Genomic DNA, 26972 nt, shown 5'->3' on the forward strand with positions numbered 1-26972 from the left:
TAGAGGGTGAACAATTTATGAGTTTACCCCGTATAAGCTTTATCCAGGGCAACACAGATTTATTTGGGGTTTGGACCCCAAGGGAGTTGATCATCTGAGTGTTAAAGACAGGAACACTTCTGTAAATTGCTGTCAGTTAAGCCTACAGCTGTTAGGGAACGTGGTTCAGACCCTGGGACTAGTGGGTCTGGCTCAAACCAGGCAGGGCACTGAAGTGCTAAGCTGTCAGCGCAGAAAAGCGGGGGCAGATGTAGTCTTGGCACATCAGCTGGCAGCTCCCAAGGGGGTTTCTGTGATCCAACCTGTCACAGTGGGATCAAGGATTAGCAGAAACCTGGGAGCCAGCTCTCTTCTCTAATCCAGACCAGCCCTCTGTACCAAAGGAGGTGCTGTGGAGTCCAAGCATGGGGCCCCTAAGGTGCTGCAGGCTCCTTTCAGATACCAGCTGCTTAGCCCTCCCCCACCTGCCCCTGGGAGGAGGGCGACAAGTGCCTTTCCCCAGCCCCGCTGGATGCCCACGGCCACCTGGTGACTCAGAGCTAGAAATGGAGCCCAGCAGCCTGGCTCCCAGCTCGGCCCACTCACAGTCTAGGTGACCCCCGTGGCCTGCGCTCTCTGCCCGGCAGTTCAGCCACTAGCCTAGGATGTGGGAGACCTGTGTTCAATTCCCTGCTCTGCCACGGGCTCCCTGTGTAGTCTTGGGCAAGTCACTCAGCCTCTGGCCCTGAACTCCCATCAGTGCAATGGGGCTAATGGCCCTACCCACGGGGGCTGAGGGTAAATGCAGTCAGAGGGTGAAATGCCAGATACTTATGGTGGGGCATCTAAGAACACGTGGTCAATAACCCTAAATGCTATGGGCTCGTTAGTGGATCAGCCCCTGCGTTCCCCCCAGCCCAGGGCCAGCCCCCCTGGGCCTGATGCTGCTGTCTGGAGCTGAGGGTCTGGTCTGTCTCTCACTCCCCTTCCCTGGAGGGTAGGAATCTTCCCTCCCGCCCGCTCCCCCTCTGTCCTGCTCCCCCCACTTCTGCACTCAGCAATCCTGGTCTGGGGCAGGAACAGCTGAGAGGCCTGCGGGCAGGTGGCTCCGTGCTCTGGCCGATCTTCCTGAGGGGCCCCCAGGGCCTGGGTGAGAGCTTCTGCCTTGGCCTGCTGTGGGTGGCTTTGGGGTGGGGCAGCAATCCAGGGGGCAGCTGCCTAGCAATCGCAACTGCTGCCTGCAGTCACCCAGGGGAGTTGGGGCAGGGAACCTGTACGTGTCTGTTTCCTTCACACACACACACAAACACAAAATGGGGAACTGTACTGCCAGAGTGCCCAGGGGGGCTGGCTGCAGACCCAGCAGGGACCCGCTCTCTGCCACAGGGAACTCATGGTTCAAGGAGACAAACAATGGTTGAGGACAGAGAGGAGGGGGCCAGGTGTGGCCCCTGGGGCGGCTGGACCTGGAACTGGTTTCATGATATTTCTAAGTTCGTTCCAGAGCACGGCGAAGTCCGTCCCACTGCTGCAGGGACGAGGCCACAAGGCTTTGGGATCCGGCCTTGGGGTTTCAGGATCTGGCCCTCGAATCCGGTCACTGAGCTTTGGGTTCCGTCCCCCAGCCACATGGCGGCAGGCTCCAGCCCCGGGCTCATCCCCTCCCTCCCATCTCTCCGGTCCCTATTGCCTCCTCAGGCCCCAGACTTCAACCGCATGCTCCATTCCTTGGCCGCAGGGCTCCAGCCCCAGGATCCGGCCAAGGGTCTTCTTGCTCTGGTCCCCAGCTGTGAGACAGCAGGTGCCAGCCCCAGGCTCACCCACCCCCCATTGCCCCGGCCCACTCTGCCTCCTCCGGCCCTGGGCTTTGTCCACATGCTCAATCCCCTGGCCACGGGGCTTCAAGCTCAGGCCACAGGATCCGGCTGCGGGGCTTTCGGCTTTCTGGCTCCGGCTCTTGGCCATGCAGTGGCAGGTGCAGGCTCCTAGCTCATCATCCCCACACCATCAACTTTGGCCCCTGCTGCCCCTCCCACTCTCCCCATTGCCCCTGGGACCCACTGCCTCCTCCAGCTCCCTATCCAGTCCCCCCAGTGCCCTGGGCCTCCGCTGCCTCCATACCCACCTCCCCATCCAGGGCTTAATTTGTCTCCAGGCTTGCCGGGGCTGTGTAAGTGCTGTGAAAAGTGATATTTGTATGTTTGGTAATATCACTTTTCACAGCAGACTGAGTAGCTAGCTGGGAGTCTGTGAAAATTAACATACAAGTATCACTTTTCACGGCAGCAGATTTACTAGCTCACAAGGCTAAAAATAACCAAAGCAGTAAAAAAAAAAAAAAAAAAACCTACAACAAACAAGAGAAGAACATGTAAAGCACCTTGTTTGCGTTTCTATTCTGCTTAGGGCCAGTAAACAATAAAGACAACTCGATTTTATTTTTATTATTCAGTCTGCAAAAAAACCCCAAATCCTACATAAATAAATTACACTGATTTGGACATGGGTATGTGCATATTTGTCTATTTTCCCTAAAGTTAGTTAAATATTTTAGGAACAAGTGTCAGAGCGGCCACCAGCAAGAGTCACTGCAGCTGGTGAGGGGCCCCTGCGTAACGGTCAGGGATAAGAAAATTGGGGGAGATGAAAGAATTGAGTGTTGACCTGCGAACAACTGATTCGTGTAACACCAGGGTTGTCCAGTCACAGTGAACACCTTCGTGTAGTGATCTCTAGCCGTATTCATTTTCTGTGTGGAAAAATGGAGCAGTTTATTTAGCCATCATGAACTGGTTTGCTTCATTATTAATGCATTGTGTAAACAGTGAATGGAGTCTTTGTATTCACACATTTGTGTTTGAATGGGGTGGGGGCCCAAATGTTCTTTGTGCCCAGGCCCTTAATTTTAACCCGTCTCTGCCTGCTGTGACCCAGAGGCTAGCGCCCAGTCACTGGCAGGGAGACTCTGGGCAGCTGAGGGGGGCGAGGGGCAGCAAAGGCCCAGGTCTCATTGCCCAGTTCTTTGTGTTATCATCCCCCCTGCCCCTGTCTTCTCTGCCTGCTGGGTGTGACAGCAGCACCCATATGGAGTAACACCACCTGCAGCAGGGAACCTTGGGCCGGGTTGCCCAGCACACCAGGCCCAGCAGCTCCAGGCATTTGAACCTGGCGGAAAGGCTGATGTTCAAACAACCCAGCGGCTGAAAAATAAAACCAGAATAACAAATCTTGTATGTAGCTGCTTCTAAACCACGTAGGCAGGAGCCCAGCCCCAGCTGTGCTGCCTGGGCAAAAGGGCCGGGGGTTAACCCCCCCCCCGACCCTGCCCACTTGAGCCTACTGGCGTGGGGGGGGGCACTCACTTTGACAGTGGGTTACACAGCTATTTACTAGATGGCAGCAGGATATTGGGGCTCAGGAGTCTTGGGGTTTGCATCTGTCTTGGGGAGGAGAGAGGAGTCACAGCCAATAGCTGGGTGCCAGGACTCCCGGAGTCTGTTTCTGGCTCTCGGAGGGGAGTGGGATCTAATGGATTATAGCGTCAGAGATTTCAAGGCCAGAAGGAACCACTGTGCTCAGCCAGTCTGCCCTCCTGCATAGCACAGCCAGAGATCTGTTAGACAGAGACCCTCAATCTTTATTTAAGAACTCCAGGTGATGGAGAATCTGCCCTCCCCTTTGAGTCAGCTGTTCCTAGGGTTAAGTCCCCTCCCTGTTAAACATTGTCACCATATTTCCAATCTGACTTTGTCTCACTTCAGCCATTGGTAGCCATAGATATTAGCCTGGTAAGGCACAGGCATATGGTAAGCAGTGGCGTAGCCAGCTTCTAAGAGGAGGGGAGCAAACATAAAAAAGGCGCCCCCCCTTGGCTCCTCCTCTGGCCACACCCCCCTTGGCTGGCTCCTCCTCCGGCCGCTCTGCCCCTCCCCCCCATGGCTCCTCCGGCCCTGCTGTGCCACCCCCGCGGCCCCCCCCCCGCTTCACTCCTCTGGCCGCGGCTGCTGGTCACCATGCTGCGCCCCCCCCCCCGCTCCTCCGGCCGTGCCCGCCGTCCCCCGTTGCTGCCGGCCGCTAGCCTGCGCCTCCCCCTCCTCCTCCGTCCGCGGCAGCATGGTGTGCCTCCCCCTCTCTTCCGGCCGCGTGCCCGCCACCCACCCATAGCTGCCGGCCATGCTGCGGCCTGCGGGCGGGCAGCCTGCACCCCCTCCCCGCTCCTCCGGCTGTGGCAGCATGGTGCGCCCCCCCGCTCCTCCGGCCACGCGCCCGCCACCCACCTATAGCTGCCGGCCGTGCTGTGGCCTGCGGGCGGGCAGCCTGCACCCCCTCCCCGCTCCTTCGGCCGCGCTGTGGGCTGCATGGTGCATCCCCCTGTCCCCCCCGCTCCTCCGGCTGCGGCTTCGGCCGCGCTGCGGGCCGCATGGTGCGCTCCCCCTGCTCCTCCGGCCGCAGCAGCATGGTGCGCCTCCCCTGGCTCCTCTGGCCCCCCATGGCTGCCGGCCGTGCTGCAGGCGGCCAGCCTGCGCCCCCCCCCCCCCCCCTCGCTCCTCCCGCCGCCTTTGGAAAGGCGCCGCTTTGGGGAAATTTGCTGAGGGGAAGCGGCTGCTTCCCCTGCACCCCGCTAGCTACGCTACTGATGGTAAGGCAGAAATGCAATGAGCCTACACTTCTCAAGGCCTGGAAGATAATAGCTTAGCTAAATTAATTAGGGTGTAAGGCCCAAAAGCCTTAGAGTCAGGGCCAGTTCTAGCTTTTTTGCAACCCCAAGCATAGAAGAAAAAAAAAAGGGCGGCCAGAATGCTGCCCCTTAAAATGTGCCACACTTGCTTCCTCTGCTGGTGCCTAGAGCCGGCCCTGTTGGTACCTCAGTGTGGTGAGAGTCTGGTGTCTCCTCGGGATACACTGCCAGTGGTAACCCCAGGGAGGCCACGCCTCTTTGCTACACAGCACTACAAATTTTTGTCAACCTAAATTACATTAGCATACAGCCATCGCAGTTATTACAGAGTGATTAGGGAAGTTTTTGAAATGCCTCATGGGGCTGAAACGGGTCATGCTCTGCAAATCCTGCAGGCTCAGGTGCCCTGTGCTCACAATACTCACGGGAGTAGTGCAGAGCTGTGCATGCTCCATGCTTCAGTCAGAGATGGCAGACAGTGAGAAGGGACGCGCAGGTTTTTGGGGATTTTGAAAAGAGTTGTGAAATATTATGGGATGCAGAACACTGCATTATGGGAAGTTGAACACATGCTCCCGGTCACCCCTGCGCTTATGTCAATTCAGAGTGCAGTGCATGTCTGGAGTGTCTCACGACCATGAGTGCCTAACTCAGAGCAGACTGCCAATATCAGGGCAGACACCCCAAGCTGGTGGTGTGTTCGATAATTAGATTTCACCAAGCCAGTAACAACTGTGAACTCCTGGATCACTATACGAGCCTTACCATGGAGTCACACACAGTCCCCTTAGACTCTCCAGTCTATCCTGCCACCCAGACAAACTGGCCTTAGTGATAAATGGTCACTTACACCAAAAATGACACCACATTCAGGTTGCTTCCAGTCCCAAGAGACCAGTCACCTACCCCAGATCATTTGGTACCCTCGATCCTGCATCAAAGTGATGCCTGTAGCCAATCCTGTAAGAAACTAGCTAAAGGTTTATTAATTAGGGAAAAGGACGAAAAGCGTCATTTACAGGTCAAAGCAAGTGAACATATACAACCAATGAGTTACCATCTAACTCCTGAGAGTGACAGAATTGTCCTGATCTGTCAATTCAAAGTGTCTTTCAGGGCACCCCAGGAGGCAGCCCCTGGGGATCTCTGGCTTCAGTTTCAAGTCTCTGGCCCTTCAGAGTTCAAACAGCCACAAAGGTGCCGTTTCTTCTTGTCAGGGATTTTTATTCCCTTCCCCCACAGTTCAAGATGATGGGACGAGTCCATGTGCACATCCCTTCTTTGGGGGGGTGCGGGGGGGAGAGCAATCAAAAAAGTCTTTTGTCCTCTGATGTGCAACAACGGTTTGTCTGGTGTCTATCGGCCTTCTTGTGTTGGCCAGAAGATGACAGCTCCTGCGGCAAACCAGTATTTCACACTTCGTAATGTTTCTCTCCTCACTGTGGGGGCTTCCAGTTTCAGAGCAAACACTGAAACTTACCTTATGAATTGGGATACAGACATTACCAGTGAGACTGATACAGCAGCAACAAACAAGCATTTCACAGAGTCTAAACACTGAACACATTCTTATAAGCCTAATCCTTATTTTGAGCAAAACTAACCTGGTCTGGTCTCCAGCTCTGAGGCCATTGGTTCTTAGCTAATGCCTGCAGCCAGGACAAGAGCTGCCTCTTTGCCTGTCAGCCTCACACTCGGTGCCTAGGAAATCACTTAGGAGTCCCGCACTTAGGACAGAAGAATCCCATGCACTGCTGCAGGCTGGGGACTGACTGGCTAAGCAGCAGTTCTGCAGAAAAGGACCTAGGGGTTACAGTGGACGAGAAGCTGGATATGAGTCGGCAGTGTGCCCTTGTTGCTTGGCTAGCTCCCAGTACCAAAAGAAAGGGGAAGGGTCGATGGGAAATCAGGACCCTGAGACTGACAGTCCCCAGGGGCAATGGGGAGAGGCCAGTGCTCCAGGTCAGCCTGATTGACAAGGCAGGGCAGGCTAATGAGGGAGTCAGGAGGCCAGGGGGGTCCTTTCCTTGTGAGCTGAAATTGCCTGGAACAGAGTGGGGCTGAGCTAAGGAGAGAGCAGGAGCCTGAGCTGAGCTGGGGAACAGAGCTGCACCGGCCAGAGCCAGAGTGAACCAGAGAAGCAACCCAGGGAGCAGATCCATGCTGGGAGCAGGGCCACAGAAGCAGTCCAGGGAGCAGACCTGTGCTGGGAGGAGAGCTGCAGCAACCAGAGCCAGAGGGGCCAGAGACGCAGCCCAGGGAGCTGGAGGCAGAGCAGCATCAGTGCTGGAGCTGGAGCAGTGAGCACCGTGGGGAGCGAGGGGGGAACCTGGGCAGCGGGCGCAGCGCAGGGAGATGCCCCCAGCCAAGAGGCCTTGCAGGCCAAACGTGGAGGGGGATCATAACCCTGACGGGGAACTGACCCTGGGAAGAAGGGTCCTGCCACCTAGAGCCAGAGGGTGTGTGGCCACCGCCAGAGCAAGTGTCCGACCCGCAGCAGCCCTGCAGCACAGCCAGGGCCTGGGCAGGAGACCTGGGAGCGTGAGGGACAGACTGTGAACTGCCCTGACATTCCCTAAATATGTACCATTCTATTAGTTATATGCTGGTACCTGGTCAAAGGGGGCTTTTTTGCTTGCTTTATTATCCTCTTGTCTGTTTGTTGTGCTGTTAATATGTGTTAGTTAAGGACCATCTTGTTCCATGTTTGTACAGGTCCTAGCGCAATGGGATCCTGGTCTGTGACTGGGACTATGAGGCTGTACTGCAATACAAATAATCACATGCTGATCTACAGAAATACTTTTGTACCGTGGCCATCCCCACTGGCTTAAGAGATTAGTCACTGAAAATGGAAGTATGTGAACTTGACATCTGCAGTTTAACTCAGTCTCCTTGTCTCCTGCACTGAGTGTTCTTTCTGCTCAATACACACTCAATGGTAGGTATGCCCACATAATAGGGGTCTGAAGATGGTTCTATGGGAGGGTTTGGCTTCCTCTACCATGGGCTGCTATTGCAGGAAGGAGGTTTGCTGGGAAGAGATGGGGTCCGTCTGACCAAGAAGGAGAAGAACATCTTCATGCACTGACTCACCAACCTTATGAGAAGAGCTTAAAACTAAGTTCCGAGGGGGCAGGTGAAAAAAGCCACCAGGTAAAAAAAGGTGACCTTAATAGAGGACTAGAAGTATAATGGGGAGAAGTAGATATGAAAAATTGCAGTAGAATTATAGGAGAAACAAGAGGGAAATCCATGGGGGCATCTATAGGAGTAATAATAATGGGGAATAAACAGTAAGAACTGGGAGTTTTAGTACATAAGTCATAACTGAGCTTAACTGGCATCACAGATACTTGCTGGGCTAAATCTCATGATGGGTATATGGTATAGAGGGCTATAGCTTGTTCAGGAAGGACAGGCAGGAAAAAAAGAGAGGGAGTATTGCATTGTACACTTGTTCTGAGGTCTGGAAGGAGGTGAGAAGCAGACCAGTTGAAAGTCTCTGAGTAAAGATAAAATGCAAAGGGAAGATAAGAAGAATAGTAAGAGGCCAATATGGCTCCATCAGAAGTTTTTTAATGACCTGAAAATCAAAAAGAAATCATTCAAAATGTGGAATTACTAAGGAGGAGTACAAAAGAATAGCATATACGTGTAAGGACAAAATCAGAAAGGGTAAGGCACAAAATAAGTTATACATAGCAAGGGACAAATGGAATTGGAATTCTTTTCCTATATGGTATGGTGCAAAGAGTGTCATCAATAAAAATTAATTTAGTTGATTTGTTTGGCAGGACATGGAAATGAAGTATAAATTTCAATTCATTGTAAAACAATATAAAACCAATATTTGTAATACAGTCCAATAAGGTTTCATCAAGCTTTTTGATCAACCGAATTAAAAAGCAAAGGAAACCAACCACGTTCAAGTGTCACTGTGCATTCTCCAAGGCCGTTTCTTCTCTTTCTTTGTTCGGTGCTTTTATTTTATATAAATTCAACCAGGAGAAGATTTTCAGATAAAAGCAAGATTGGAAAGTGTGGCAAACAGAGAGGGACTGAACCAAAATTCAAAATGATGTAGAGAGAATGAGAAATTCTACACTGGAGCAAATTTAGCCACCTATTGGACTGCTTACATGTATGGGCCCAGATATTGAAATGTATTTAGGTTCCTAATATCTATTGATTTCAGTGTGAGTTAGGAGCCTAAATACCTTTGAGGATCTTGACCATAGTCCTTTCAAGCAAAGTGAGAGAGTTCATGTAATTACAGCACTTACCTGGTCAGCAGCAGCATATGTGATGTCACAGTCACATCAATGTCATAATAGTGCTTCCATAATCTTAACTGGCTATCCTGGACATGACAGACTGAGAGGCCAACTGCCTATCAGTACTGGAGCTCTTTGGAGAAAGGACTGGAGGAAGTGTTGAGGAAAGATTAAAACATGAATAAATTTGTGATTGAGCAGGAGGTAACCGACAGAGGTAAGGGTCAGCATTGTATTTTCTATATCCATTCTATATTCACACACATTCAGAAAGCATAGGCATACAGATAGATTAGCTGTAGTGTTCTCCATTTCTATGACCAGAACCTCAGCTCCTGTAAACCAGTGTCACTCTGGTGACTTCCTTGTAGCTGTGTTGATTTACACCAGTTGAGGAGTTGGCCTACAGCCTCTGGACCTGGAAACTTTCCTGAGAATCTGAGTTTCTATTGAATGTTATGGGGAAGGTCTTCCTTCTTTTCTCCCAGTTGTTTTATGTTTATTATGGGTCCTCATTTTGTGTCTTCTGCATCCATGGAGCCAACATCTAGCTGTGGAATCCATCAGAGATGGGGGAAATTAGAACAATAAATGCAGAAGGACTTCTCCTCTAGCTGTCTAAATGAAGCTCTGCTAATATCTTGAATGCAGGATAAGAAAGCATGGGGTCACATTGCTAGTGCTTCTAATCCCACACTATCACTACTGCAGGTAAATGGGCAGTGTAGGTTACAGTTATGATTCAGTTTGCATCTGGGTGTTAGAACTGAAGGATGCAATTTGCATAAAGGATGGGCAATCACCTAACCTCAAGCAGTCTTTCCTGGGAAGGGGAAATCTTGTTAGTTCCACCTTCATGCTTTGAAATGCTGTTACAATGGAGACAGACAAATATGGCATTTCAGATTTCTTGTTAAATATTAAGTCTCCTGGAGAATTTCTGCCCGCAGCTAAGAGATACATGGGAGATAAAATCCTGATTTTTATACATCAGCTATTTCATAGTTTCATAGAATTTAACGCCAGAAGGGACCATTAGATCATCTAGTCTGACTTCCTGTATTTCACAGACCATTAAATTTCACCTAGCAACCCTACACTGAACCCAAAAACTTGTCTTGGACTAAAACATTTCATTCTTTAGGAGACTAAACTGTTGTGTGCCATAGGCAGAGGACAGGAGAGACTGAGGTTCCGCCAATGCCTGAGGCCCTTGCAATGGTAGAGAATTGATTAGGTCAGATATACCCAGATGATCCTAGCAGGTGATCAGTGTCCCATCCTCCCACCCAAAGGTCCCTGCCAATCTGAGCAGGGGAAAATTCCTTCCCACCCACAACTCTGGAGATCAGTTGGACCCTGAGCATGTGAGCAGGACATCTAAGGAAACAGATTCTCTGAACCATTTTGGAGCACTGGTCCACCCTACCAGGTGTCCCATCACCTGCTATGGTCAATCCCTGATGCTTCAGATGAAGGTTGGAGGGAGCCACCCCACCTCACTCACAGCGTACACCTAGCCAATTGTGCATGGGGAAAAATTCCTTTACAGGATGAACTCCGTTCCATGAGTCTTCTCTGCAAGTATTTAAACGACCATAAAGTAAGATTAAAGGCTTTCTTCAAAACAGGGGGCCTAAAGTTAAGCTTTTAAATTCATACTGAGGTCTAAAAAAGTGGCCTGATTTTCAAGAGATACTGAGCCCCCAAAAGTTCCCATCATAGCCAATAGGTACATCTGGGTGCTCAGGATTTTTGAAAATGAGGCCCTGACTAAGCAAAACTCTTAAACATGTGCTTAACTTTAGGTCTCTTTGTTGGCTTAGAGTTAAGCATGTGATTAGGATGCTGACTCAGGGCATAGGTGCCTTAATATGGATTTAGGAGCTTAAGTTTAGGCACCCAGTTTTGAAAATGTTGGCCATAAATAATTATTCTGTATGCGATCAAAACTCTTGAATTGATAGTAAAGAGGGAAAGGAAGATTATTTTACGTGGGGATCTACTTGAAAGGAGCAAATTTTCTTCATTATGATTTCCCCCCAAACACATTGGGTAGTTCAGCAAACAAACCTGGTCATCAGGCGCAAGGAAGAGGATTTACATGATTCCCAGGTCTACTTCTCACAGTGTTTGGGCTCCTGCAGAATCTTTTCTGGACAGTGAATTAAAGAGGCCGGCATCAATTTCTACTATCAGTGGTAACCAGCCGAATCCTTTTATTTAATTTCAGGTGTTTATAAGGAGGTGGTTTCCCTCCTGGCACATATGGATGACCAAGATAAGGACAAAATTGCCTTTATAGCTGAGACCAAGCTGGCTAGCGTTGTGATAGTTCTGCTAGAGAAACTGCAACAGGATGAGGTAGGGCAGTTTCATGAAATTACATCTGCTTTCCATGTGTCCACACCAAATTCTACCTGACTTCAGGGGGGTATAGGGGAATGCATGGGGGTAATTCAGTATAGAACTTGGCCTGGCGCACCATCAGTATAATCAGTATTCACTCCTCAGTCCTCAGGCATAAACTCAGAATGCAAAATGCTGTTATTACAGATCAGGATGATATAATGCTCTATAAAGAAAGCGTTGTCCTTTTACACACAGTGGAGTACATGGGCTGTATACAGTAAAAGTACACTATAGGACTAGCAATAATCTCTGAACTGCTTGTCTTGGCCTCCTAATACTTTAATTATTTGAATTACTCGATTAGTTATGTTAATTAATTTGATTAATTACTTGAATTATGTAGTGCTTATGTATGTCTTGCATCTGAAGAAGTGAGGTTCTTACCCACGAAAGCTTATGCTCCCAATACTTCTGTTAGTCTTAAAGGTGCCACAGGACCCTCTGTTGCTTTTTATGTATTCATAAGTTATCAGCGACATTTTTCAATTAAAAAAATCCTCCTTACATTTAAAAATTAATGGAAGGAGCTTCTCCCCAGTGGAGCTGTCTGGTATGATCACAGTTTGCAGAAGCAGTCCTTTTAAAGCAGAACCACTGGAATGTTTAGCCAATCAAGAGATCTGATTGGCTTTGAACATTCCAAAGTGCTTTATGACCTTGGCATGTAGGTCACACAGATTTATAGACTCACAGGAGACAGATATGGAAAAGACCTATTGGATCATCCAGTCCATTTCCCTGCTAATGCAGGAGCATTCCCAGCGGCCATTTTCCATTGTTTTGGCCAAACTAATTTTAAAATCCCCTAATGACTGAGCTTCCATCACTTTTCTAGGAAGACTATGTCATAGCCTAATAGACCTGTCTCACAGTTGGGGCATTTTTCCTGTTATTAAATTGTATGTCTTTTTTTAGTTTAATCCCATTACTCCTACTTTTATCTAAATGTATTATACTAAAAAATTCCTCTCCCTCCTTGGTGTTCACACCCTTCAGATACTTGTATAGTATTATCATGTCTCCCTCATAGTCATCCCTTGGCCGCATCTGCCATAGGCAGCTCTTTCAGGCTGTCTTCAGAAGTAGAGGTCTGCTTGGGCCCAATTTTTAAGCCCAAGCTGAACGGGCCCCAAGCCCGCTCACCTCACCCTGAGAGGGTTGAATCATTTTCCATCCTGATCCCAACCCTTCCCCCCAAACCAGATTCTGTCACCGCATCCTGCTCATGGGGCCGGCGCAGCGGCAACAATGTGCAGCAATGGCTTCATCCTCTGACACTGCCCCCTGCTGTGCTGGGTATGTGCTGCAGAGAGAGAGAGATGCTGTGACTCCTTGGCATCCTCACTCCACAGTGCATGCAGCACAGAAAGGAGGTGGGGGCTGGCAGGAACATGCGGTCACGGTTGTGCCGATCCCATGGGCTAAAGGAGGAGAGCCGACCTTACCCGAGCCCAAGAGGGGTTTTCTCATCCAACCTGACCCTGACGCCTGTAGTCAGGTCCCATAGGATTTGGGTCAGGTTGCAGGGCTCTATTCAGAAGTCAGTTCTGCCACCCCCCTGCATTCTTTTTTGCTCTCCCATGAATTACTTCCAATTTGTTGATCTCTCTAGGAATGTGGTGCTAGAAAATGCAACAATCCAGATGCAGTCACACCTCAGCTGAACAGAGAGGAACTGGTGTCATCCTGCTTTGTGCCATGATCCCTGTGTGTAAAAGAGCCAACCCACATGGCTCGTACTGCAGGAGTTGGGTATTTTGTATTTACACATTTACAAATTCTGTCTGGAGTGGATAGAGCAAGGGCAAGGTGCTCATTTTTATTGTTTGTTTTAAATAAATGAAACTCGATAAGGGGGCAGTGAAGGGCGCTTATTCTGGCTCTTTTCTCTCCAGGAAGATTAAAATATGTAAATTGCTCAGCTGCTTCTGAAGTGCTGCTGAATGCAGTGATTGTGGAGGGCATGGCCTGTTTTACACCAATTAAGCCAATGGATTAGTTGTGTGAGCATGCAGGCTGAGGAGTCAGTGTGGCCTAGTGGATAGAACTCTGGATAATGACTCAGGAGACCTGGATTCTCTTCCTGGCCACGGACCTGCTCTGTTATGATAAGACTTGGGCTCCTCATTTCATGTTTGGATTGTAAGCTCTTTAGGGCAGGGGCTTATTTGCCAAATTACTGTGTGGTCATCAAGAAAAAACTTTTCCCAATTGTTTGTTCTCTTTTATGGTTTGTCCCCAGCAAAACAGAGTAGACATTTACTGTGTCCTGGAGAAAATATTACAGCAGGACACCGGGGGCCTAGAGAGAAGGCTACTGAAGAAAATAATAACCCTAGCCTCAAACCACATGAGAGAGACTCAGGTAAATTAGTTCTCCCGAGATACTAATCAAAGGATCCAAAGCTTTAACTAATTAAAACTCTCTTTTTTGGGGGGTAAACTATATACTGAAATGAAAATGTATTCTCCTGTTAGAGGCCCACACCTTCCTCCAGTCCAAAGCCCAGGTCCTAGACAGCACTTGTGCACATGCATAAGATGGAACAACTCACATGCGAAAGTTACACATGTGCTTAAGTGCTTTACAGGATCAGGACCTGAGACACATGATATCAGACACAGAGTCAGGCCTATGGTTTCTTAACGAGCAAGTCTTTCCCGAAGTCTACTAGGGATTTCATTACTGATACTGATGTTATGTGGAAGGCGCTCTGATACTATAGCGATAAGTGGCAGAATAAAGCCCTAAGACAGACAGAATCTGAGCTATCTCCAAAAGCAGCAGCATTGGATTTAGAATATAGTTTGCCAGCAGGAAAACCATGGAAAAATCCCTCTCTTGTTCCAAAGGAAGTCAGCCTCCTTTTGGGGGACAGTTTATTCCAGGAAAGCTCTCTGAATAGCTTGAAGCTGCCCAGTCTGTGTCTCACTACCTCCTCAGGGAAGGGCAGGGAAAAATATCATGTGACTGTGGTGACCAGTCATCCACCACAAGTAGCTAATAGTGAATAGTCTAACTAAACAGCTTGCAAGGAACTCAAAGGCTGAAAATTGTTTAACCAAATGACTCGAAGAATATTTATGACTAATGACTCTATCCACAGAAAGTTGGATTGGTTCATTCTCAACTTGTGCATAGAAATAAGGACTTGACTCATATAAACAACTCTGGCTAGTGCAACCGGCTTCAGTCACCTCAGCTTCTCTCTCTCTCTTTTTTTTTTTTTTAGGAAGCAACAAATGAACTAAAAGTGGCAGCTAGCAACACCTTAGTGACCCTGGCATGCTGCTATTTCAATGCTGTGATGTATGAGCTGCAGTGTCATCTGAAACCACTGGAGCTGCCTGAAGAGTTTATTTTCATTACGTTGGGCAACCTGTCATGAGCCTATGGTATGGTAACTTCCATCTTTTGTTTCAGAGTTATTGTCTTTCATTTAAGGACAGGGGATTACTCTCTCTACCTAAAAATGTTGCAGCTAAACAGAGCTCTGTTTGAGTGTGTGCATGCGCGTGTGTGTGTGGAGAGACACAAGATTAACTGCTGTTGCTAGTTCTGGCTTCCAGATCATGAGCTATCCAGACGGAGGTGCAAGCTCTAACTCCTGCCCCTGACTGAAGTTCCTTAAGGATGGGAATGAGTGGAAGATCAGGTCTAGTGGAGCTCTTCTCCACCCCACTTCCCATCCTGCCCCAGTGCTCTCTCCCATTACACTGGGAGTGAGTTGGGCATCGGGCACAGCTGTACCCTGGTGGAGGATTCCCCTCTTCAGGGTGAATCCCGCACTGGCTTTCAATGGCTGCTTTAAAGCCATTCTGCTCTGCTTACGCAGCACAAAATGGCCCAGGAGCCCATAGCATCCTGCCCCACGGTGTTTCTAAGTGTGTTGTAAGAAGGCAGAGAGCAGCCGATTATCTGTCTTCCTTCTCTTCTGGCCTTTCTCTGCAGCATTTGAGTGTATCCCTTATGTGGGAATGACCCTGCACGCCATGATCTCCATGTTGGAGTTATAAATAAATAGAGATATCCTATCTCCTAGAACTGGAAGGGACCTTGAAAGGTCATCGAGTCCAGCCCCCTGCTTTCACTAGCAGGACCAAGTACTGATTTTGCCCCAGATCCCTAAGTGGCCCCCTCAAGGATTGAGCTCACAACCCTGGGTTTAGCAGGCCAATGCTCAAACCACTGAGCTATCCTTTACCTTTTTTAGTCAAGGACAGCAGGCTGAGACAAGCATTTTGTGGTGGTAAGTGCAGCACTTACTGTAGTGCCCAAAATGGATATTGAGGGGGTCTTGGTACAGATTGAAGTGACTGACCAAGTTTGCAAACAGGCCCTGAACTATGCTCCCTGCCCTGGATTGCACCAGGTGCTGCGTTCCTTGGCTGCCGTGGCACTCAGTGAAGTTGAGAGTGCTCCGTACTTTGCAGGAGGTGCTGAGCATTTGTAAGTTCAGGCCCTTTATGACTCATGGATATAATTTAAAATAAACAGACACAAAGGCTGACGCTGCCCATCTGCCAGGAGGCTCCTGGGGGAGGAGGTGAAGGGAGCAGATTTCATTACTGTACATTTAAAAAGCCCCTGTTTCCCACTCCTCCACCCATTCTCTCCCCTTAGTTTCTTTATCATCATCTCCTTTCACCCTCTTTCTCTGTCTTCTCTTCCTCTCCACTTCTCTCTTCCTTTGCTTTTCAGGTGATGCTCAGTAAGGGGTTAATCCTGTGCCTTTGAGGTAAATGGGAATTTTGCCATCAACTTCCTAGAGAACAGGATTGGGCCCTAATTCTTCTTAGCAAGGACACTAGATACACCTACTTTTAGGGCAAAGTGCTCCCCAATACCTTCAAATCCCAGTAAAGCCAATGGATGTTAGGGGCACTGAACATCTTTCAGACAAACTGTAACTCAAGATGAAATCATACAGTGTTAGGGTTAAATAAACAATAACTGCAGAGGACGTGAGCCATTCAGAGGAGAACTTGCTGAAATATTTTGATTTTTAATTATATTGTCTATAATTTTTTCCCCAAATTTGATTAAAAACAAACCTGAAAAATGTCAATGACAACTGTTATCAGGAAGTGTGCATCCAGTGTTTTGGAGCAGCTAAAGAGGTGGCTGAATTTTTTTGATTTTTGAAATATATAAATGATTTTTATACTGTGCAATCTGAAAAAAAACCCAAAACCTATCTGTAAAGATTTTTCAGTGAATTTAAACTGCTTTTTCAACCAGCTCTAATTAAGAGGTAACAAGGAAGAGAGAAAAAATTTGTCTTCAAATGATGGTAATTGACAAAAGATTGAGAGATATGCAAATTAAAAAGCCTTTTGAGAAACAAGACATGGAATGGGGGGAAGTGAAATAGCTCAAAACTGATGTGGGATTTCAGCATCTAGTCCTGAACTAAGCAGGAGCTGCCATGGAATTGTAGTAAACTTTAGGCCTGGGTGTGTTCAGTGATGAAGCAACTTCTCCTCATTACTAATATGTCCTTTTCACATTGCCTGTCTTCTCTCCTTCCATGCAGAGAGGAGGGAGTGTCTATGTGTGTGCATGTATGAACTGCGCGAGGAATTTGCTGCCAGTGGGGTTTCCTGGTTTAGACAGTGACTTGTTAGATAATAAATATACACGAGTTCTGGGTTTATACACATGGTGACCCAGGCAACAAGATTTGTAGGTAAATGCCTCTTATGAAAAGCATCCTCTGTTTCCTGGGGAGGATGATAAGGAGACAAAAAACAAAACACCTGCCCCCCTCCCCAACAAGATACTCCCTCCTTGTGATTTCCCAGTACATCCTGTCAACTCTGTGTCTCTCTTTTAGATCATAAGCTCCTCAGAGCAGGGGCTGCCATATGTTGTCTCTGGTCAGTGCCAAACCAACTGTCAATGGTTGAAAATTAATACTAAGGAGGCTTGAGGGTGATTGCTTTGGATTATGTAACTAGATTGATATAAAAGCATTGCATATCTATTTCATCTACCGTTCTATGCAGTGCTGTTGTAGCCATGTTGGTCCCAAAATATTAGAGTGAGAAGGTGGGTGAGATAAACTAATTAAAGATATTGTCTCACTCACCTTGTCTCTCTATTTTATCTACCCTCAGTACCACATGAGCAAGAAGTAAGGGGCTATATTCTGTCTTCAGTGCAGGGCTGGCTCCAGGCACCAGCGCAGCAAGCAGGTGCTTGGGGCAGCCAACGGAAAGGGGTGGCACGTCCGGCTCTTCTGTGACAAGTCAGCGGCGGGTCCCTCAGTCCCTCTCGGAGGGAAGGACCTGCCGCCGAATTGCCGCCAAAGAATGAAGCGGCGGCGGTAGAAGTGCCAATCGCGGCTTTTTGTTTTGTTTTTTCCGTTGCTTGGGGCGGCAATAACGCTGGAGCTGGCCCTGCTTCAGTGGGGCTATACAGTTGTAAATGAAGTCATGAGACAGCAATAACTTCTTGGGTAGTGATATTTACTCACCGTCTCTGTTGGTTGAAGCTTTCTGGTACAGAGTGTGTGATCACTTTTGGAGTTGAAATACCCATGATTTGGAGGGAACCAACGCATCATGGACTTGTTTGATAGCATCAGGGCACTACACAACTGCTTAAACATAGTAAAATATGTAGATGGCATCAGAGACATTCTGGAAGCTTCAAGCAGCAAAGGAGAAAAGTTTTTAGATGCAGGAAGGAATTTGATTTTCACCTTTTTTATCAATCAGCTGGCAGAGGACATAAACTCATCACTGGTAAAGTTGGCAGATGAGATAAAAATTGGGGAGTGGTAAATAATGGAGAGGACAGCTCACTGATTCAAAGTGATCTAGATCACTTGGTAAACTGGGCGCAAACAAACAATATGCATTTAAATACGGCTGAATGTAAATGTGTGCATCTAGGCACAAAGAATTTAGGCCATACATAACATGATGGCGGATGCTGTCCTGGGAAGCAGTGACTCTGAAAAAGATTTTGGGGGTCATGATGAATAATCAGCTGAACACGAACTCATGCTGTGGCCAAAAAAGCTAAAGCTGGGATGCATAAAAAGGGGAATCTCAAGTAGGAGTACAGTGGTTATTTTACCTCTAAATCTGGCACTTGTGTGACCACTGTTGGAATACTGTGTCCAGTTCTAGTGCCCACAATTCAAAAAGGGTGTTGATAAATTGGAGAAAATATTGACAGAAGAGCCACAGTGACTAAAGGATTAGAAAACATGCCTTATAGTGGTAGAATCAAGGAACTAAATCTATTTAGTTTAACAAACAGACAGTAAAAGGGTGCGCGATGGGGTTTACCTACCCCGCATTGGTTCAGCAGGGGTTAATCCTACTTTGTGGGCCGAGGAGGCCATGCCCCCCCATCTCTGCTGGGCATGCTTCAGCTGGAACCAGGATATGAAAGAGCCGCTCAGCTCAGGCTGAGATGACTGCCGAAGGGAGCAGAGGTGCATTGCAGGCTCCCGCAGAGAGACTGCCAGAGCTCCAGGATTCAGAGGCCAGCCAGACTGTGGCTGCAACCGACCCCCAGCCACCCAGTGCCAGAGATGGAGGAGAGACCACAGAATCCCGGAGACTACCAGCTGCGGAAGAACGGGTGGGAAGTAGCCTAGGTGGACTAAGCACTGATCCAGTTGAGGTACCAGGCTTTGACTCGGCATGTTTTGGAAGGATTCCCGCTGAGTTGGTGGCAGATACCCCTGCGGCAAGACAGGCCCTGGGCTGGGACCTGTGGAATAGGTAGGACCCAGTGGAGAAGGGCTAGCCACTAGGCAACACTTCCCTGCCGCAAAAGGTGGTTCCGTTGACTCTGGCCACTAGGCTGCACTGCCCTACCGCGAGAGGTGGTTCTATTGACTTTGGCCACTAGGCCGCACTGCCGTACCTAGAAGGGCAGCCCTAGTGACTCAGGCTGTTGGGCCGTGGATCCTCACCAAAGGGCTGCTGCGCTGATCCCGACCATTAGGCTATGCTGCCCTAGGAGCCAGGACTGCTGCGGTGGCTAGGGAGACTAGGCCAGTTGGGCCGTCCCAGATCTACTTCAATTCCTTCACAACCTGGTACCACCCTGATGAGGTGGACCTGTCCTGTGACAGGGTGATTTAATTACAGTCTATAATATCTTACATGAGGGACTCATGTTTTATAATGGGCTCTTCAGTCTAGCAGAGAAAGGTGTAACTTGATCCAATGGCTAGAAACTGAAGCTAGACACATTCAGACTGGAAATACAGCATACATTTTGAATGGTGAGATAATTAACCATTAGAACCGAGGCGGATTCTCCCTGACTGACAGTTTTTATATCGAGATTGGGATGTTTTTCTAAAAGCTCTGGTCTGGGAATTATTCTGGGCAAGGTCTGTGGCCTGTGTTGTACCGGAGGTCAGACTAGATGATGGCAATAATCCGTTCCGGCCTTGGAATCTACGAATCCCCTGAAGCTGCTTCAGTCACTACATATTGCTCCTGTGTGTGCCCACCATCTGACTTTCACCCTCTGTTGCAGAGTCTGAGCCAGCTCTTGGAGGTCTCTTGTGAATATAAGATCCCTCTACCTAAAGGGAAGTTTCAAGCCATCTGCAGTGCTCTGCACAACCAGGTGAGGGGTGGTTTTGCTTAGATCCCTTGAGCTTAGGCACAGCAGATCTGAAGCATATTAACAATAAAAATCTATCGAATGGTAGTGCAGAGCCTGGGGACCTCCTCATGCCTTACTGATTTCTGCAGGCTCAAGAGTAAGGAGGTAGCGGTCTCATTTTCTTAGCTAATATCCAGCTCAGTTTGTAAAGCAATTTCACCATAAGCCGATTATCAGGGGGAGTCAGAGTTGTATAGTAAAAACTGTGGCTGTGTCTTGATTAGATCAGCACTGATGCTCAAAACCCTTTAGCTTCTCTTATCTAATATATTGGTCATTGTGTTTGATTCTTGCTGTGCATTCAGTACCATCTACCTGGGGTTGAGACCTCTATTTGGACAAGTAGGAAGTGGAAGCTTAGAAATTAATTGAACATTTTCTTTTCAATTGCTTCTGATTAGTTTTTCTTTGACCATTTCCCTTCTTCCCACAGATCTGTTCTCAAGCTAAGCAGCTCAGCACGGAAAATCATGCAGAGCTGTTCCATTGTATAGTTCTGCTAGGTAAGGGGAAGAGACTCTGAGTTACACAGTGGTTTCCTTGTAACTTCCTTACCTTTGTAAGGTATGGTAAGAATAAGAGTTCTGTCGTCAGTGAGGACATGATTTCTTCCCTTGCAGCCCGTTCTTCTCCTGATGATCTGATAGCATTTCTGCACTCGCAGCTGAAGATGAAGAATGAGGCTGTTCGTGTGGCCTCTTTGAATCTGCTCAGAGCTATTATTGATGCCGACTGTAAGTAACACAGGAGCAACTGTGCCAGCTGCCCTCTTGGCCGACATGCTGAGGGTTGAGTTGGGGACATCCAGAGCTGAAAGCATGAGCTACTATAGATTGAGCTAAAGAACCAAGGCTTTGTAGGCACGGCAGGGCTGTAACAGACTCATCGCCTCTGCAAATGGGTCACAGAGGCTCTATAACACACAGTCACCAGTGGTTTGGATTTTCCTAAGGGACCAAATGCTGCCCTAAGTTACCCCCATATGGCCACACAGCAATCAACAGGTTCAACTAAATGCTGAATGTAGCCCAAGACATTTTTCAAGGTATTTTTCAACTTCAAATACAGAAGTTAACTTGGGGCTAATGCATGTTATGAATAATCAGATAAAAATAAAATAGGACTCCTGACTCGATAACCGTCAGTATTATACACTATGGACTAGATTCTGAGTTCTGTTCTACTGGTGTAAACACAGATTAACTTCAGTGACCTCAGTCTATCTAACTCTTTTATTATAATTCCATCATGGTAGTATGATGGCACTATTTATAGAAATGGAATTACTTTAGATTTACACTGGTGTAACTGAGACCAGAGTCTGGTCCTATGTTTTTCCCACTGATTCTGTAGATGAGAGAAGCTTGGTACTATTCTTAAATAGGGCCCTTTGAAATCCAGGATTAATTCCAATGTGGAAAGTGAGTGAGTGGAACAAAGAAGTACTGTACACCTCTCCTTATCTTTCAGTGCCTGAGACAAGAGTTAAAAAGTTTCTGATTGTGAAGGCAGTGAAATCCACTTTCAGTGATCAGAATGCTAAGGTAAGATTGTGTGTGGAGCAGTGAAATATTTCAGTTTTTTTCAATGATATGGGATGAATGGATATCTGGGTGGAGCTTTCATTCAGATCCAGGGGAGAGACTGCAGACTAGAGAAGGCATGTCATTCGCCTGCCTGTGTTAAATGTAGCCATGTTTATAATCCAAGGAGATAAACTCAAAAGCATAAGGACTCTCATATCCTATCTCCTATTTCAGGCAGAAGGGATAACAATAACTCTTGTGTGTAATCTCTACCCTTGCAGGTGAGGAAGGCAGTTCTTCATTTCATCAGGAGGCTGCTCAGTTCAGGAAGTGTGGAGAATTGTGCAGCATGGGATATGGTAGCATATGTTTTCCACGAGTTCAGTGTGTCCACCAGCAAACTGGTAAGGAGAGTTCTTAACACTTAGGACTTGATCCTACCATTCCTGCATGCTGATTGCTCCCCTTGACTTCAGTGGGAGTTTTTTGACTCAAGGACAGCTGGACTGAATGATTAGAGCCAGAATCTGATCAGTTATATTGGTGTAAAGTCAAGGTAACTCCACTGACTTTAGTGGCATTACTCTGGATTTATACTAGTGTAACAGAGATCAGAATTTCACACTGGGTATTTACATCTAACAGAGTTAGCTATGTTACTCAAACCTCTGATGAGTCATTGAAAATTCTGAAAACACCCTTTTTCAGTGAAATGTTCTTGTACAAGGAAGCACATCTTTTTGTTTTCAATAGACTCTCCAGAGAACATAATGATGCCCAATTCTGTGGCTTTTGAAGCATACATAAACTATCAGCAAAACACCGAGGTTATGCAGGCTGCATCCCAGACTGTCAGGAGCCTGGAAATGCTTGCTGCATATTTCCCTCACTACATACTCTACTCTACATGTACTCAGGGCTGGCTCCAGGCACCAGCAGAGGAAGCACGTGCCTGGGGCAGCGCATGCTAAGGGACGGCATTCCATCCATTCTTGGGGTGGCAGTTCGGGCGGCACTCCGAGCGGCTGTTTTTTGTTTTGCTTGGGACGGCAAAAATGGTAGAGCCGGCCTTGCATATACTAGTTTAAAAATATCTTCAATCCGTATTTCTATCCATGGACACAGCCAGGGGCTCCAGACACTTTGTGCTCCATGACTGGATCCATGATATGTATTAACATAAACAGTTCAACTTTACAGTAAGTTGTTGAAGATCTTGGCTCTGCCTGGCCCCTTTTCTACAAAGCTGGAGCTTGTGGCAATACTCCCCAAGGGCCTTTTTTTTTCTCACACACACCCTCCCCCCCCATCTTAAAGAAGGCTGCTCTTTCTAATCGGGCCAGTTTTGCCCTCCTTGAAACTGAAATCAGTAGAGTCAATCAACATTTAATCCGGTGTAAGTAAGAGCAGAATTAGGCCCATTAATAGAATCACACTCACTACACACAGAATGACCAAGCTGGTTGGGGCATCAGAACAACCAGAGTGGATCCCCCTGGTTCTGCATATTTATTTCCACTGGGCGGAGTCTGAATGTTTTTCCTCTGAGATAAAAAGATGAAACAGTTTTTCAAATTTAAAAAAATTAACACTGTTGGGGAAACTCTTTTGTGTTCAGTGAATCATTCCCTTCACTTTAGGGTTTTCCTAAGTCTGGGATCTGACCCACCAGTTAGGAGTTTCTATTATTCTCCTCCCTTCAGACGTTTGTGCACTTCCAGTGCAATATAAAAGCAGGCATAGGTCAATGTTCAAGATGGCTTCGTAAGAGAAGGACACTGATTCTAGAGCCAGTGTCTTACTACTAGCTAACAAGTTCTATATAGCTATCTCACAGCAGGGTACAACACTTCTCACCCAGGCTGTTCATGAAGAAAGGACTATCCAAACCCTGTGCATTGACATCCTGCAATGTCTGGACACTTCAGTCAGTGGAATGACCCAAGTAAGTGACCTGTTGCTACTGCTTCTTGAAATAGGGACGGTCTTCCTTACGTTCCTTGTACCTCTCCACAAGGAAGCTTTTTGCACAGTCAGCATAATGGAGGAACAGCATGTCAAATTCATGTCAGGGATGGTGTGACCCCTTCATCATGGAGTATGTGGTTCACATTAGAGAAAAGATATAAAGCAACTTAACTGGAAGGAATCATTTTGCAGAGATCTTCTCTTAATTCTTTCCACTGTCTGAGTGCAACTTCCCCTTAGATCCCCCATAAATACTTCTGACATTTAGATTTGGTGATCCTGGATTTGAACAGATACTGGGGCTGGAACTGTGCCTTATATAGGTCTGTAAAGTTCTGGGTGAGTTTATGGTGCTATCTAAATAGCCCCATAATGCTCTAATGCAGGGAAAGAGGATTCATCTCTGGGTGAGAGCCAAATTGCTCACCAAACAAACAGTGTATTTAAAAGACAGAGTGAGGGGGCACCGGACAGGTAGAGTGAGATGATGGGGAGAGAGAGATGAGGTGATAGGTTAGGGAAGGGTCAGTGAGGAATAAAAGGAGAAGCTACATGACAGGGAGGGATTCAGACAGCAGGATACTGGAGGTGGGGGAATGGAAATAGCTGTGTACTGAACAGTCTCGCTCTTCTCTGCAGGTGTTATGGCCAAGGCTTCTGGAGTATGTGGTGCCAGCTCAGTACACTGGTACTTTGAAGCCTCTCTGCAGATGCCTTAGGAAACTGGCTGAGAAAAAGCAGCAGGAAGGAGAAGAAGCTGCTTGCCTCAACTACGGTGGACCAGGTTTATAACAGAAACTCTTTCATTTATTCTCTCCAGGCACACTATGAAATGAACAGGTTCAGTCTGCTCCAGTTCTCTCGTCTGCAATCAGGAGGCTAAAATGAATGAGGGATGGTTTTGTGATTACAACATGGCCATGGGAGGGAGCTAGGAAACGTGGGTTCTGTTCCCAGCTTGCCACCAAAATTCTGGTGTGACCTTGGGGAAATCACTTGATCTTTCTCTCTCAGCTTCCCCACTTGTGAAATGAAGGAGTAATTAATGCCAACCTCATAGAGGTGCTGTGAGGTGGAATTCATTCATGTTTGTAAAGCATTTTGAGATGCTCAGACTGAAAGCACTATGGAAATGCAAATAATTATCAGCTGTATTCAACATTGGTGGGCACGTTGGAAATGGATAGGTGAATAACATCAGCAGGACTCTCTGCAAAGCCTGGCATAATTAATGATATTCTGTTTCTTTCCCTAGTGAAACTCCCTACTCCCCAGGGGCTGCTGGCGCGACTCCTGGTGAGTAGACCATGAGAAGAGGTTTTCTGCGGAATGTGAAGTAGGACAGTTAACTATAAAAATCGGTTTTATAGCGAGATGCTTGTAGACAGGCTGAGGAATGTGTATGATTGGATCTCTCTGTCTCCGCCCTCTCCTGAGACACACTGTTCTGCATCCTCGTACTAGCTAGAATGCTTTCTTCTTCAGGAAGGCACTGCAGTAGAAGCAATAACTCTATTGTATGGTCTCCACAATGAGAGAGTCTGAACTATTCCCTCCTTGGGGAACAAACTGGTATTGTGCTGACAAAACTTAGCCTGTTCTTTCTCTCTCACTGACAGGTAGTAGCCTCATCCCCTTATGCAAGAGAAGGACACGGATGTACTGCCTTGCAACTACTAAAGGCCCTGCACCAAAATATCCATGCAGCAGTGGGTGAGATGTGGGTACTAAAGATCCCATCTCTGCTGCAGTACATTGAAGGTAAAGTGCTAGTTAGCAGGAGTGCGGTCCATGGAGAATAGAAGGGAAGCCAGAAAATGCAGCTTCATATTGACAGGTGTTGTGCCATTCCTGCTGCAGTACATGGGTACAGTGTGGAATTGAAATTGGGCTTCTAGGCCTCCAATTTCCTTCACCTGGGTAACTGTGAACCACTGGGGTAAATCCAGATTTGAACCACTGAGGCCAATTCAATCAGGGCAGAATCAGGCCAGGAAGGTTTCTGCTGAATGGAAATTTTACAGCAGTTTCCCCCACACCTTTGCTAGGTTAATGTTTGGGAAGGTCAATACGCATGAAGCTGGAGGTTAGTGAAATATTTGGGGGTTACATATATAGTCTGATTTTTGCAAACTAAATTTTTCTGAAAATTAAACCCCATGTTTACTTTCAATGGCGATTCAATTAAAAAACCCAGAGTTTTCTTTCTGTAAGGAAACCTGAGCCATAAAAGCTAGGTTGGCCAAGTGGCTGCCCTCTGTAGAATCTAGGTATTGTGGGCCTAATAATGTCTTTCACCAGTTTTACAGTGGTATGAATCTATTGACCTCCTCAGTCAGTGTAGGCTGCGTCTATAGTATGGGGTTATGCCAGCAGAGCTCCAATGACGTAGCTGTGCCAGTGCAGTCTCTGTGGAGTATGACAGACCCTACGTGGAGCACAAACCCGATATGTGTTTGATGAACGTCGGACCCCACAATGTTCAAGTGGGTTTGATATTCAAAAAAAGATTTACGAAATGAGCTGTATCTTCCCTAGTTGTTGTTGCTGTACAGAGTCCCCAGTATTACATTGTACCGACATTAAAGAAGGGTAGTTAGAGCTGGACATTCAGAAACAGGGCCAGATTCTCAGCTGATGTAAATCAGTATAATTCCATTGACTTCAGTGAAGCTACACCGATTTACATCAAGTTAGGATCAAGTCCAGAATCTCTTATTATGCAGGAAAAGTTTGTATTCACATTAAACCCAGTCTTCTGATGTGCTAAACCGTTTTGTGAGGTGCTCAGCACCCTCAGTTCCCATTAAACTCAACAGGAATTGGGAGTGCTCAGCATCTCACTCCAGGTGGGTTGACTGACCCTGAATAAAAATGCCAGCAGGGTACATAACATGATACTTTCTGTTGGTCCAACAAAGAATGTTGGCCTAGGTCCCATTTAGCCTTGAAAGCCCAGGTATGTTACAGCTTGGCAGACCAGGGGTTTTAGAAGGACAGATTGCAAAGGAGATACCTGGGACGACGACTCTTGCTAATCTAGGTGACATTATTGTTTTGCCTCCTGCTTTATAGGAAACACAGAGAATTCCCTGGACTATGGATGGTGGGAGCACATGCTGCTTCAGGTACAAGATGGCTTTCAGATGTATTGTCACAGCCCTCCCTCCCCCCTCCAAATGTACCAGCTGGGGAAAAAATTAATGATAAATTATTCATTATAAGCAGAACTGGTCTAACCATTTCATTTGCAACTTTTGTTCAATGAAAAATGGCCTTTTTTATTTTCATGGGACATTTTCAAATTTTTCAGGTTTGTTTTTTTTTTGACAAAAAACAAAACAAAACCACCCCAACCCAAATAGAAAATGTTTAGTTTTTTGAAACAAGTTGATTTTTTTTTCCAGTTGCTTTTTCATAGATTCATAGATTCTAAGACTGGAAGGGACCTTGAGAGGTCATCGAGTCCAGTCCCCTGCCCTCATGGC

At 47.2% G+C, this 26972-nt stretch overlaps 1 pseudogene; it reads left to right on the top strand.

The window, feature by feature from the left end:
- The window catches only part of LOC135891988 (adhesion G protein-coupled receptor E2-like), a 1091233-nt pseudogene that overhangs the window by 537813 nt on the left and 526448 nt on the right, over positions 1-26972 (top strand).

The sequence above is a fragment of the Emys orbicularis genome, chromosome 19, assembly GCF_028017835.1.
Source record: "Emys orbicularis isolate rEmyOrb1 chromosome 19, rEmyOrb1.hap1, whole genome shotgun sequence".
NCBI lineage: Eukaryota > Metazoa > Chordata > Testudines > Emydidae > Emys > Emys orbicularis.